Raw genomic sequence first — 12,756 nt, forward strand, 5'->3', positions numbered from 1 at the left:
AGATCAATCTCTTTCCTCACTATCTCCCTGGGTCCGACCTCCCCAACCCTCCGCCTCGTTTCCCCCCCACCTTACTAGTTTAAAACCTCCCAAGCAGTTCTAGCAAATTTCCCTGCCAGTATATTAGTCCCCTTCCAATTTAGGTGCAATCCGTCCTTCTTGTATAGGTCACTTCTACCCCAAAAGAGATTCCAATGATCCAAAAATGTGAATCCTTCTCCCATACACCAGCTCCTCAGCCATGCATTCTCACATTCACCAGCTCCTCAGCCATGCATTCATCTGCTCTAGCCTCTTATCTCTGCCCTCACTAGCTCGTAGCACTGGGAGTAATCCAGATATTACTACTCTTGAGGACCTCCTTTTTAAATTTCTGCCTTACTCTCTGTAATCTCCCTTCAGAATCTCAACCTTTTCTCTTCCTATATCATTGGTTGCAATGTGGACAATGGCCTCTTTCTGACCCCTCTCCCCCTTGAGAACATTCTGCACCCTCTCTGAGACATCTTGATCCTGGCATCAGAGAAACAACACACCATTCTGCTTTTTCTCTGCTGGCCACAGAAATGTCTGTCTGTACCTCGGACTACAGAATCCCCTAGCACAATCGATCTCTTGGAGGCCGACATACCCGTCGTTGCATTAGAGCCAGTCTCAATACCAGAAACTTGGCTGTTCTCTTGATCCTGGCATCAGAGAAACAACACACCATTCTGCTTTTTCTCTGCTGGCCACAGAAATGTCTGTCTGTACTCGGACTACAGAATCCCCTAACACAATTGATCTCTTGGAGGCCGATGTACCCCTCGTTGCATTAGAGCCAGTCTCAATACCAGAAACTTGGCTGTTCATGCTACGTTCCCCTGAGAATCCATCACCCCCTACAGGTATGCCAAACCAGCATACCTGTTTGAAATAGGTATATCCACAAAAGATTCCTGCCCTAGGTGCCTGCCTCTTGATAGGTAATTACACAAGAAATATAATTAGAGATCCATTGCTTGAAGGGTAACCTCGCCAGAACAATAGCAGGGGATTCCTTCCCCACCAATTGCTTCAATTATCCTTCTTTGCATGGGCTGATACTGAGAGGTCACCTTCATTCATCTAGCAACTTCCACACATAGAGGAGCGGTTCAATCTGTCATTGGGAAAATGCCAATGGTCTGGTTAAAAAAAAAGCCCACAATAAGGCCCATATGTGTTTAGTTTGAATTTCTGTTGGTTGTGCGAGTTGCTTGAGCTTTTTGGTAGGTTTTGTGTCACCAGGAATAATGAGACTTCTTGCCGTATCTTACCAAACTCACCTCCATAACAATCTACCCTGCCCTTGTGGCATCCTTCATGTCTGATTTAAGCCCCATCTTACCACAGCACATTCCCAGACCAACTCACCACTCAGTGATAATCATGAAATTCATCACCACCCTTTGCATCCACACCACCTTTAACAGCCCACTGTAAATCAGGACACACACTGTTAGCCCAGAGCTGCTCTGCAGAATTCCTGAAGTTTTCTCCAGACATGGGGTAGGTTAGGGGGAAAAACCATACACTTGCTTTACATGTAGAGACCTAGTAATTCTGCTGGAGAGGATGGTGCAGATTGAAGGATTTTCTCCTCCCTCAGAACCAGGCACAACACCACACTCCATCAGACGGTTCGATGTTTTCCACTGGGGTTCAAGCAGCCTCAGCTGTCTGGATGAATACACAGCACTGTAGGAAAATAAGTCTACTTCTTCACTCTGCCAATCTTAGTGCCACCAGTAACTCTCACTAACCCCATCTCTGTGACTGTACCACCTCTCATCAAGCCTCATGCTTTCCACTCTAACATCTTCTACATTCATCCTCACCCAGCCCAATTCCCAACACCACTAACGCTGCATGCCCTCTTGCTGCCTACTCATTCACCCAGGGCACCTGTACCATAATTAATAGCTGTGCCACCCACTTTCGTCTCTAGTAATACCTGCTCCTCTCTCATTCCAGGAGGAGAACAACCCATGATTGGCCAGAAAGGCTTGTGATGTGTGATAGGCTGCTCAACATTTAGGTCCTCACCCTTTCTTTAAGCAGCATCTGACCACCCTGAGTGGCCAATTGACTGAGTCCAAGCCCCTGAATTGGTACCAGAGAATGCCTTTGATGTCAGGACACTGTGCCTGAATATTATTCTTATTAACTTGATTGAAGCCAGCTAGCACCATGACAGGCTTCGTCCCTTTGGGTGTATGCTAAATGGCATGACAAGACAGAGGTATACAAACCTGGTACCTCTACCTGAGAGAGCAAAAGGCAAAAAAGAAGGCAATGCAAGGCAGGGATGCTGTGAGCATCCAGATAAGCTCAGTGTGAGTAAACACTATGACAACAAGTGAATAGGCTAGCGATGGAGTCTGGTCCACTCCATGAATTGGGTTGTGGCCCAGAGAGCGCACTCACCTTGTTGCAGCATTACAATGATAGTTGCAACAATTGCTGTCCAAGGTTCAACATGGAAGAGAAGAAGCATTCCTGTAAGTGGGTCAGAGATGTGCCATTAAGGTTCTTAGAGGCTGGTTAATGTCCATGGATGTGGAATGTGTGTATTAGCAATTAAGGAAAGTAGTTTACATTCTGAAACTTTCCTGTTGGAATTCACCTGTTTAACATTCCAGAATGGTGCATCAGGAATCTCAAAAAACATTCAACAGGGGAATCTCCATAGTGCTGTGGAGTTCATTATATTATAAATTTCACGTCCATGTTCTCGATTCAAATCAACACAGTTTGATTGGACAGAGGCCCTTTTCTCTGCTGGAATAAATTTAGTGTCAAATTTTCATCAACATAAACTCAGTTTAAAACAGCTCACCATCCACAAAGCACTGACTCAGATTTGCAATGAAACTGGCCAATCTCAATCAGATGGCTGGAATGTAGCCTGGAGTTGGATTCCATGCAGGTGAGGTGGTGGGAGATTGTTGTGAGGTGCAGGAGTCTGGATGAACAGGTTTCCTAACCGTCCTCCACAATTTAATTGCAGGGTTGCTTCAAACGTCATTCGTGGGTTCTCAACCACAGGCATGCAGCCTGACTGGCACGCTGTTTGAGGCAGGTAGTGTGCTCACAATTGTATGAAAGAAACTAGACCTATTGGAGATGTGAGAAATGGTGACTGGGGAATGACCCCGGATCGCAGGGCTGGATAGGAGATTGCCCGGATTGTGAGTGACTAATCACACAGGTAAATGTGCGTTGGCAGGTCTTAAACACAGGATGGTACGCTAATTGTGTTCTCATGTGCAGGGTCCAATGGAAGTTCTAAGGTTGCATGATCATATGGGGAAGGTTGACACAGTGGCTCAGTGGTTAGCACTGTTGTCAGGAACCCGGCTTCGATTCCTGCCTTCGGTGACTGACTCCGTGGAGTTTAAATGTTTTCCCGTATCTGCGTGGATTTTCTCCCAATAGTCCAAGAATGTGTAGGTGAGAGGGGTTAGCCATCGGAAATGCAGAGTTACAGGGATGGGGTAGAGGTTGGGTCTGGCTGGGGTGTTATTCAGAGGGTTTGTGCAGACTCAATGGGCCAAATGGCCTGCTTCTACACTGTAGGGTTATACAATTCTATGAATGTCTAGTGGTGGTCGTGGGAGATGCAATCCTGATCTCAAGAGGACTGTTCTTACGCTGGTTTTAAATCCAGAGGTTCATTACTGTTTGAGATGATTGGAACTGGCAGATCACAAAACATGGGGGAGGCATTGTTGCTTGTTAGTTTGGATAAAGGTCCGACTCTACCCAACTTTACCCGAAACAGTGAACTGCTTAGCCATACTCATTCAATGCTGACAGCTCATTGATTGTATTATAACTAATCTTTTGGTATTACAGAACATGAATAGTGTTGAAAAGTGATATTTTCTGATTACTTGAATAGTGGTGGTTAACTGTCAGCCATTGTTAGCTAGTGCATTGTCCATGGAATTGCCTGCATCAAAGTTTGCTTGTCAAACAATCATTATATTCCCCTCATTCAATGTGGATATTGTTTTCCATTAACATTAGCATTAATTGTGAATTGACTTGATGAGTGTAAGATGAAAATCTTCAACACAGTATGTCTTTTCTTTAAGACGTTAAGAAGTATAATAAGGCAAGATCACTAAATCAATTTGTTCTCTCATCAGCCTCATCATCTGCATATGAGATCATCCTTATTTTGTAGCTCATTACTCCTGCTCCTTAGTGCGTTAGGCATGGGCACTTCTTCTGTTATGGTGTTGACCATATAGTTTTTAACATGCTAATATGAATCCAGCTGACCCTATTACAGGCCAAATCAGATCGAGGCTTTAATCTGGCTTGAACTCAACTTTTTTTGAGTTCACTAATTTGATCTTTTATTGAAACATTAACATGCAATATTGTAGGTTTGAGTTTAACAATAAATCAAAGTTGATTACGCAAAAGAAATGAAGATAAAATAGAACAATTGGGACTACTTGCATATAAACTCACATTTAAAATAGCACATATAATCCCATTAAACTTTTACATTATTCTTGACAGAGAGAATTTCCTGCTCTTTCACCGCAATAGCACTTAATTTATCTATAGCTTCAATTCCCATCTTGAGAATCTGATAGCCTCTACCAGGAGTCTTCAGACAACTGAACTTAAACTTTCTCAGCTTCATATACGCCATCAGAGTTTTAACCAAATGCCCCGGGTCAGTAACTTTTAAAAATAAACTCTCTCCACTGAAGTGGCCTCTTCCTTATCAGTCCTCAAACTCCCTCCTTTTTCTGTTCACATCTCCAAACCTCCTACAAACCTGCCCAGATTGAAACTAAAAACATTTCTTCTTCTAAAATCATTCTGAATTTTCTACCTGAAAATTCAGTGCAGTGCACTGTTTATTTTGTTCAGTTGTAAACTCTCCTATATAATCAAATCCCCATAACACTCTTTAGCGATTGGAACAAGGTCAGCTAAGTAAACTTCATAGAATATAAGTTCCTTGATTGGGTGTCCTATTTGATTATAGGACCACTGTTCACAAGGATAGCTCCAGCAGAGCTGCTAATGATGAGAAGACTCAACACCAGGTTAAATCTGATCTTCTCTGGGGGGGAGGTGAAATGGCAACAGGAGCACTAATGCCAGAACCAAGACTCCACTAAGTGAGAGAGACAGTTTACATCACAGGGACAAAGTTTAGTGTAGGAACCACAGGAATGACCCTGCATGGGTAAGAGGCATGGTCGATGCGAAGTCAGGTCCAGTGATGTATACAATTCAGGTAGGTCTGATGGTCCTGAACAAGCACATGGACCATATGAAAGCCATAAACTTGCAGATGGTGCGGAAGCAGAGTGTTCCCGACTCCTCGACAGCCTTTCCGATTGTTCCGGAAACTGTGGGTTCTCCGTCCTCGTCAAGCATTGAAGATATCTTGGATTCTGAGATGTACCGAGTGGATGTCACCGCCTCAATGCCTTTGCCGCCAGAAGAAGAGAATGAATTTCTTCCAAGACCCTTCGGGTGCAAGAGGCGAGCTAAGGTACATTACACGCCAGTGTATCAGAGGCAGAGTTGGCAGAACCTGACCCAATGCTAAAAAGCCCAAGGATGACCGACAAAAAGGAAACAAAAACAGCCTATGTTGTCAGACTCAGAGGGAGAGGGAGGTGGTGAATGTAACAAGGTCATAAAATATGAGCTCTTTGATGGAGGCTGTCAATCTGATACAGTCGAGGAGCCTTGGCTGACAGATATAAACAGGAGTGTCAGATATCCTGTTCAATCTGCGAGCTGGCTCTGAGGGAGCTGGATCAGTGTCAAGGACGCTCTCCATGTAAATTAAGGGGGACTTTGTGACAGGATAGCAGCCTCTGGAGATTTATTTCACATTCCAGGAGCTCTCTCCCTAATGCTATGTGTTAAAAATTACTACAGGAATACTTACCCCTTTTCATCATTAAACCCCTTCAGACGTATAGAAAAAAACAAATGTCTCTAGTTTAAAATTCGTAAATCCAAAAGAAATGATATCAAAATTTAGATAAATTTAGATATATTATAGCATTTTGCAATTTTAAGCACTGTTAGTCATGTTGCTCAGTCCTCAGGAAAATCAGCAGCTCAAAAGGAAGCAGAGGAACTGAATGCCTGAGATAGGTACTTTTACACCATTACCCGTAGTCTGCTTCTGTGAGTCTGAGCAAACAGGGGTACCTTAAAAGGAGCTACCAGGTGAGAGACTGATAGTAAAGCTTCTGTGGGGTCAAGCAACAACATCCATTTCTAAAAATAAATGAAAATATTTGCCAAGGACACTCTCCTCTTGATCAGAGAACAGTGATTTATAATCCAATACTGAGACTCCCACATGTTGCAAGCAGAAGGGTTGGCCACGGAAGTTGAAGTCCACTTGACAGTCACATCAAATAAACCTCCTGTAAAAAGACAAGAGCGAGTTTGTTTTTAAAAATTGTCTGTCTACTGTCTGGTCACACTGAATAACAATGAGGCAAAAATCCATCCTAATGTCATCATTAAAAATTAATGAGGTTTCCAGTTCATTGCTATATTTTTCTTAAATATTAAAATTCTGCTCCTATTTCCAAATTTGTTATGCTTCATCTGTTCTTAAAATTCAGTGATTTATTGTTGTTTGAATGAGAAGTTTTCTGAATATTTCTTGAAAATTGATTTTTGACTAAACTCTATTTGTAGCCCCTAATCTGACTTCTTTGGTATTGACTGAGTAATATTCTCTTTATCTGGGTCATTCACTGAGGGCTTCCATTGGTGTACCATTTGGCTAAAGCCACGACTATTCTTTATGGGTTCAGACTTTGTGGTCTGCTCTGTACTTTCTTTATTGAAAATATAGCCAGAGAAATTTATACTGCAAAAAAAGGCTAGACAGTCTTTCATATTTCTGCTCAAGCCATCTCAATCTAATCTTATTGTCCCACTTTTTCTGCATTTCCATACATCTTTCTAAGTGAATCTATGCTGCATAGACAAAAATGAAAATCAAATTTAAATTTATTCAAATCAAGCACTTAAAACTGTACTCAATGTGCACCATTTTGTGGTAAGAAAATGAAATCAGAATGTAATGGTCCAGGTCTTCCAGACTCCAAAGAGTCAGAAACCAGACATACCTCAAAGGATGGATATCAGACTATCCAGACGTCCCAATACATTGACTTTGAGGAAATATTTGAAAAGTTTAAGCTTACAATGGCCAAGTATCCAGCAACCAGAACCCCTTAGAGCATCTCCAACACTGAACTAGAGCTGGAGACTTCAGAGGGTTTGAATCATTATTTGGGTTGTTACCCTGCAAACGTTTGAGGATTAATACAATCTCCAGCTCATGGGTAACAATGTAACTGAAACCCATCCAACTCAATTCCACCCCTCCCACAATCTCTGGACATCCCTGCCCTTCCAACTACCTCTTTACTTGATACCTGCAATCTGAACAACCTACTCACCCTCTTAGGGACCCATCTACTCTCCCTTGACCCAAATATGCCCATATCCCCAACTGTTAGTGCTGACGTGACTACTTTGCAACTCAACCTACCCCCTCACCCAACTGACACCCTCACCGGCCCTCGTGCCAACCTATTGCTTTAACTACCTACCACACTACTGCCTTTCCCACATGCCACCCTATCATCTCACCCATACACTGTCATCCTATACCTTCATTCAATTGCCTGCAACTCTATCCCTGATCCAATTACCTTACATGCTTAGTTTGTCTCTGTAGCATCTTAAAGAGGCTTTCAAACATTTAACTACTTTTATTCACTGGAATATGATAGTCAGTGAAAAAAGGACATGTTTGCTATAAAGACTCTCTCTGCAGCTTCCTGGGAGGATTTCTGCACTGCAAATATTAGAAGGATCCTGCATCAGAAGATGAGCTTGAAAAAAAATCATACAAAGGTCAATAGTTAACTTTCTGACTGTTTTGGGTCAGGAATAGTGATTCTGACCAAGATCAGAAGATCTATGCTAATAATTTGTGCTGTTCTCTGACCTGAGCATTGTGGTGTAATGTCTGTTGACTGCTCTGCAGGCTTTATGATTCATCATATCTTCACCAATTTATCTAACTATTGGAATTGACGTGGTTACTGTTAGTGTCTAGTCCCTTTTTAAATTAACCTGTGTATTTCAATTGCATTACTTCTATCTTTTTTTTTAGATTAGATTACTTACAGTATGGAAACAGGCCCTTCAGCCCAACAAGTCCATACCGCCCCGCCGAAGCGCAACCCACCCATACCCCTACATTTACCCATTATCTGACACTACGGGCAATTTAGCATGGCCAATTCACCTGGCCTGCACATCTTTGCACTGTGGGAGGAAACCGGAGCACCCGGAGGAAACCCACGCAGACACGGGGAGAACGTGCAAACTCCACACAGTCAGTCGCCTGAGGCGGGAATTGAACCCGGGTCTCTGGCGCTGTGAGGCAGCAGTGCTAACCACTGTGCCACCATGCCGCCCACAATAAATTTCTTTTCTGGGGGCAAGGAATTATTTAATTACTTATGATCATGTTTTTGTGACTAATATATCAAACCTTATAAAAGTTAAATTGAATTTGCAGTGTGTCTTGCTGGTTTAAATGTTTTTTCTCTATCCTTTGTGCTACCTCTGTTTATTTATGTTTCTATTGTGAGATTCTAGTCATAGTTGGTTACAATGTACAGATCAGTTATATCCTGACTATGGGGTTTGCACCTTTTCAAAAAAGATGCAATGGATTACATTGTAATGTCATGCATGTAGCAAAAAGCTGTGACTTCAGTTGAGGGGGCGAAAGGGAGAAGCAGTGGTACAGTGGTAATATCACTGGATTAGCCATCCATAGAATATTGTGAGGTTAGAATTCAATAATAATCTGGAAATATTAGCTAGCAGACATGCAACCATGGGTGATGTTGTAAAAATCCATCCGGATCACTAATGTCCTTTAGGGAAGGAAACCTGCCATCCCTACCTGGTCTGGCCTACCTGTGAACCAAACCCACAGCAACAACTGTCCCCTGAAAGGATCATAGCAAGCCACTCAGATCAATGGGGCAATTAGGGATGAGCAATTAATGTTGACCCAGCCAGTGACATCTATAACCCATGAAAAAAACAAAATAAAAGTATTGTACCTTCGAAGCAATTCACTACCTTGTAGAGCCCCTAGAATACCTATGGTGTGGAAACAGGCCATTTGGCTCAACAAGTCAACACCGAAACTCCGAATAATATCCCTCCCCGACCCATTCCCCTACCCTATTACTTTACATTTCCCTTGGCTAAATCAACTAGCCTACACATCCCTGAACACTATGGGTAATTTGGCACGGCCAATTCACCTAACCTGCACATCTTTGGACTATGGGAGGAAACCGGAATACCCAGAGGAAACCCACGCATGGGGAGAATATGCAAACTCCACACAGACAGTCACCCGAGGCTGGAATCGTAGTAGGAAACTATGGAAATATAGAGTTATAGAGTCAGAGAGATGTACAGCACGGAAACATATCCTTCGGTCCAACTCATCCATGCCGACCAAATATCCTAAATTAATCTAATCCCATTTGTTAGCAATTGCCTCTAAACCTTTCCTATTCATATACCCATCCAGATATCTTTTAAATGTTGTAATTGTACCAGCCTCCACCACTTCCTCTGGCTGCTCATTCCATACATGCTCATTCCACCCTCTGCGTGAAGAAGTTGCTCCTTAAGACCCTTTTAAACCTTTCCCCTTTCGTGCTAAACGTATACCCTCTAGTTCTGGACACCCTTATCTGAGAGAAAATACCTTATCTATTCACCCTATCCATGCCCTCATGATTGTATAAACCTCTATAAGGTCATCCCTCAGCCTCTGACCCTCCAGCGAAAACAGCTCCAGTCTATTCAGCTTCTCCCTACAGCTCAACCCCCCCCCCCCCCCCCCCCCCCCCCACTCTGGCAACATCCTTGTAAATCTTTTCTGAATATGGTGTATTGTTACAGCTTATAAGACTGTTGTAATCACAGTGGGGTATGTATGATTGTTCAGTGTGTAGCTACTTAACGAAAAGACATTGGAAGTTAAGGAGGAACAAATTAAACAAGCGATCTAAAGTGTGTTCTTTTTTAAAAGCATTCTAGAACAAAGGATATTTGCTGTACTTTTTGCCCATTGGCAAAGACAGAGACAAGGAAGTTTGAGGAAGTGGGAGTAATTTTGATCTGGCAAGGTTTACAAGGATAGGGAAAACAAGGACATGAAGGCATTGAACACAGTATTACAGTTACAAAGAGTTGAAATCCATCAGATGATTGTTGATTCACGGGCAAAACTCACATGAAAAATAGACAGTGGAGCATGAATTCTGGTAGGATCCTGAAATTGAGCTCGCTTTCGAGGTCTGGATATAGTAGAATTATGGTTCTCGGAACTTGGGACAACAGTGGGCCATTCAACCCCTCAAGCATGCTCTGCCATTCTAAACCAGAGCTAAACATCACTTCAATGCCACATTCATACATTTTTCCATATCCCTTGATGTTTGTCATCATTAGAATATTATTGAATGTCCTTTATAGAATACGATATCCTCTATTGTTATTAGAAATATATCGATCAATCTCTGTCTTGAGTTTATTTAATGAGTTTCCACATCCCCCTGGGATGGTGAATTTCTAATAATTCATTACTCTGAGTGAAGACGTTCGCTCTCATTTCAGTCCTAAGCAGGTCACCTTTTATTTGGAGAGTGGTGCTCCCTGATTCTAGAACCCATAGCCATGAGAAAAAAGATCACTTCTGTGTCTATTCTGTCTATCCCTTTAAGAATTTCATAAATTTCTACAAGACAGCCTGTCATTCTTCTAAACTCCAGAGAATAATCTCCTCAGTATCTCATCATAGGTCAATCCCACCATGCCAGGAATCAGTTTGGTGAATGTTCATTGCGTTCCCCCATCCCGGCTTAGGTAAGCAGACCAGAGCAGCAAACAATACTCCAGGTGTGATATGACAAATGTTCTCTGCAGTTGAAGGAGGAGCTCTTTGTTCCTGTGCTGAAATGCCCTTGTGACAAAGGTCAACATGCTGTTTACCTTTGAATTGCTTGCTGCACCTGCATGGTAGCTTTTTGTGACTTATGAACAAGGAAACACTTCCTAATCTAATTGATATTTTAAGAAATACTGTGCAGCTCCTTTCATCTTATCATTAATTATGTTTAATTACACACTTACCTACATTATATTCCATCTGCTATTCCATTGCTCACTCAGTCTGTCTAAATCTCCTTTGCATCTTCCTTCCAACCCACATTCACACCAAGTTTGTGTCACAGGCAAATATGGAAATATTACAATTGGTGCCCCATCCAAATTATTTATACAGGCTGTGAACAGCGAGAGCTAAAGCATTGATCCTTATGGTGCCCCACTGACCACAGCTTGCCAACTTGAGAATGACTTAATTATTCCTACTCCCTGTTTTCTGCCTGCTAACTGATCCTTAATTCATGATAATATATTATTCCATGCACTTTAATTTTGTTTAGTAACTGACTGTGTGGGACTTTATCAAAAGCCTTTTGAAAATCCCAAAAGCCTACATCCTGTATAATGATATTGGGTTAACAAGCCAGAGGTCATCACTTAAGTTCTAACCAAACAATGTTGTGGAGTTGTTTCTATTAAATTTGTGCTTTGGAAGTGGCAGTTTTATGTACTCTTCAAGGACAAATTCTATCTGCACCAGAGGAAATCACGTCTCTCCATCTACCCACCAACTCAGCTAATCATCTTGAACATCAACCATTAAGGAAATGCAAGCCTCGTCAGCCAACCTGTCACTATAATTTAAGCCTTTAATCCTGGTATCTTTCGACTGAATCTCTGCTGCACCCCATCCAAGGTCAATATATCCCAGAGTTGATGGCAGTAAGCAAATATGCTTTTACTACTGCAATGTAACATACACGCATTTGCTTTCCAGATGCCTGAAGATAAGGACCAGTAGTCCATTAACGTTGTTAAACATGTCATAGTTTCCTACTATGCTACTAATTCTTAATGGTCTCATCCCCAAGATGACAAGGGTGTAGGGCCCTTTAGCCAAAGCTTGTCTGCTCTATCCATTTCTTTTTCTCTTTTTCTTTTTTGTGTTTCCGTTCTCTTCTTCTCTCTTCTTGGAGACGATGTCCTGAACTTCCAGCGTTCGCATTGAGTCGAACTCTTCACCTCAGCATGGACTTTGACTATAGGCCTCAGTATGGACCTGGCAAGGCATCTTCCCGGCCTGGCATAGTGGTATCAGTGTGGACCCAGCAAGGCAGTCTCTCAGCCCAGCGAGACAGCCTCTCAGCCAGGTGTAGTGGTCTCTCAGCAGCAGGTGGCGATCTCTTGGCCTGGCAAGATGGTCTTTCGGTGGCACATGGCAGTCTTTTGGTCTGGCATGGCCTCAGCGCATGCTTCCAGCATCAAAGTGATTCCAGAGCAGTCTCTGGCCTGGCATGGTCTGGAGTCGAGGCCCAGCACAGACTTGGGGCTCGGTGCCAGCAGGGACTGGGTTGGAAGGACTGTTGTTCTGAACTTTTTATTCCTCTACTTTGTAATTTATTCCTATAATCTGGAGTGCTGGACTTTTTATTTATTTATTTTTCTTTTTTTTTCTTGTACTGAAGAATCTGTACCTCGGTACCTTGGTCCCTAAGATGGTGC

General features: G+C 42.5%; 1 long non-coding RNA gene across 1 annotated transcript in view; it reads left to right on the forward strand.

Moving 5' to 3' along the window:
* The window catches only part of LOC122553989, a 13,000-nt gene extending 4,741 nt beyond the window's left edge, over positions 1-8,259 (forward strand). The window contains exon 3 of the long non-coding RNA XR_006312900.1: positions 8,222-8,259. This is a non-coding gene — a long non-coding RNA (uncharacterized LOC122553989). The remainder of the gene's footprint in view (positions 1-8,221) is intronic.
* The last annotated feature ends 4,497 nt before the right edge of the window (positions 8,260-12,756 follow it).

The sequence above is a fragment of the Chiloscyllium plagiosum genome, chromosome 10 (assembly GCF_004010195.1).
Source record: "Chiloscyllium plagiosum isolate BGI_BamShark_2017 chromosome 10, ASM401019v2, whole genome shotgun sequence".
Lineage (NCBI taxonomy): Eukaryota > Metazoa > Chordata > Chondrichthyes > Orectolobiformes > Hemiscylliidae > Chiloscyllium > Chiloscyllium plagiosum.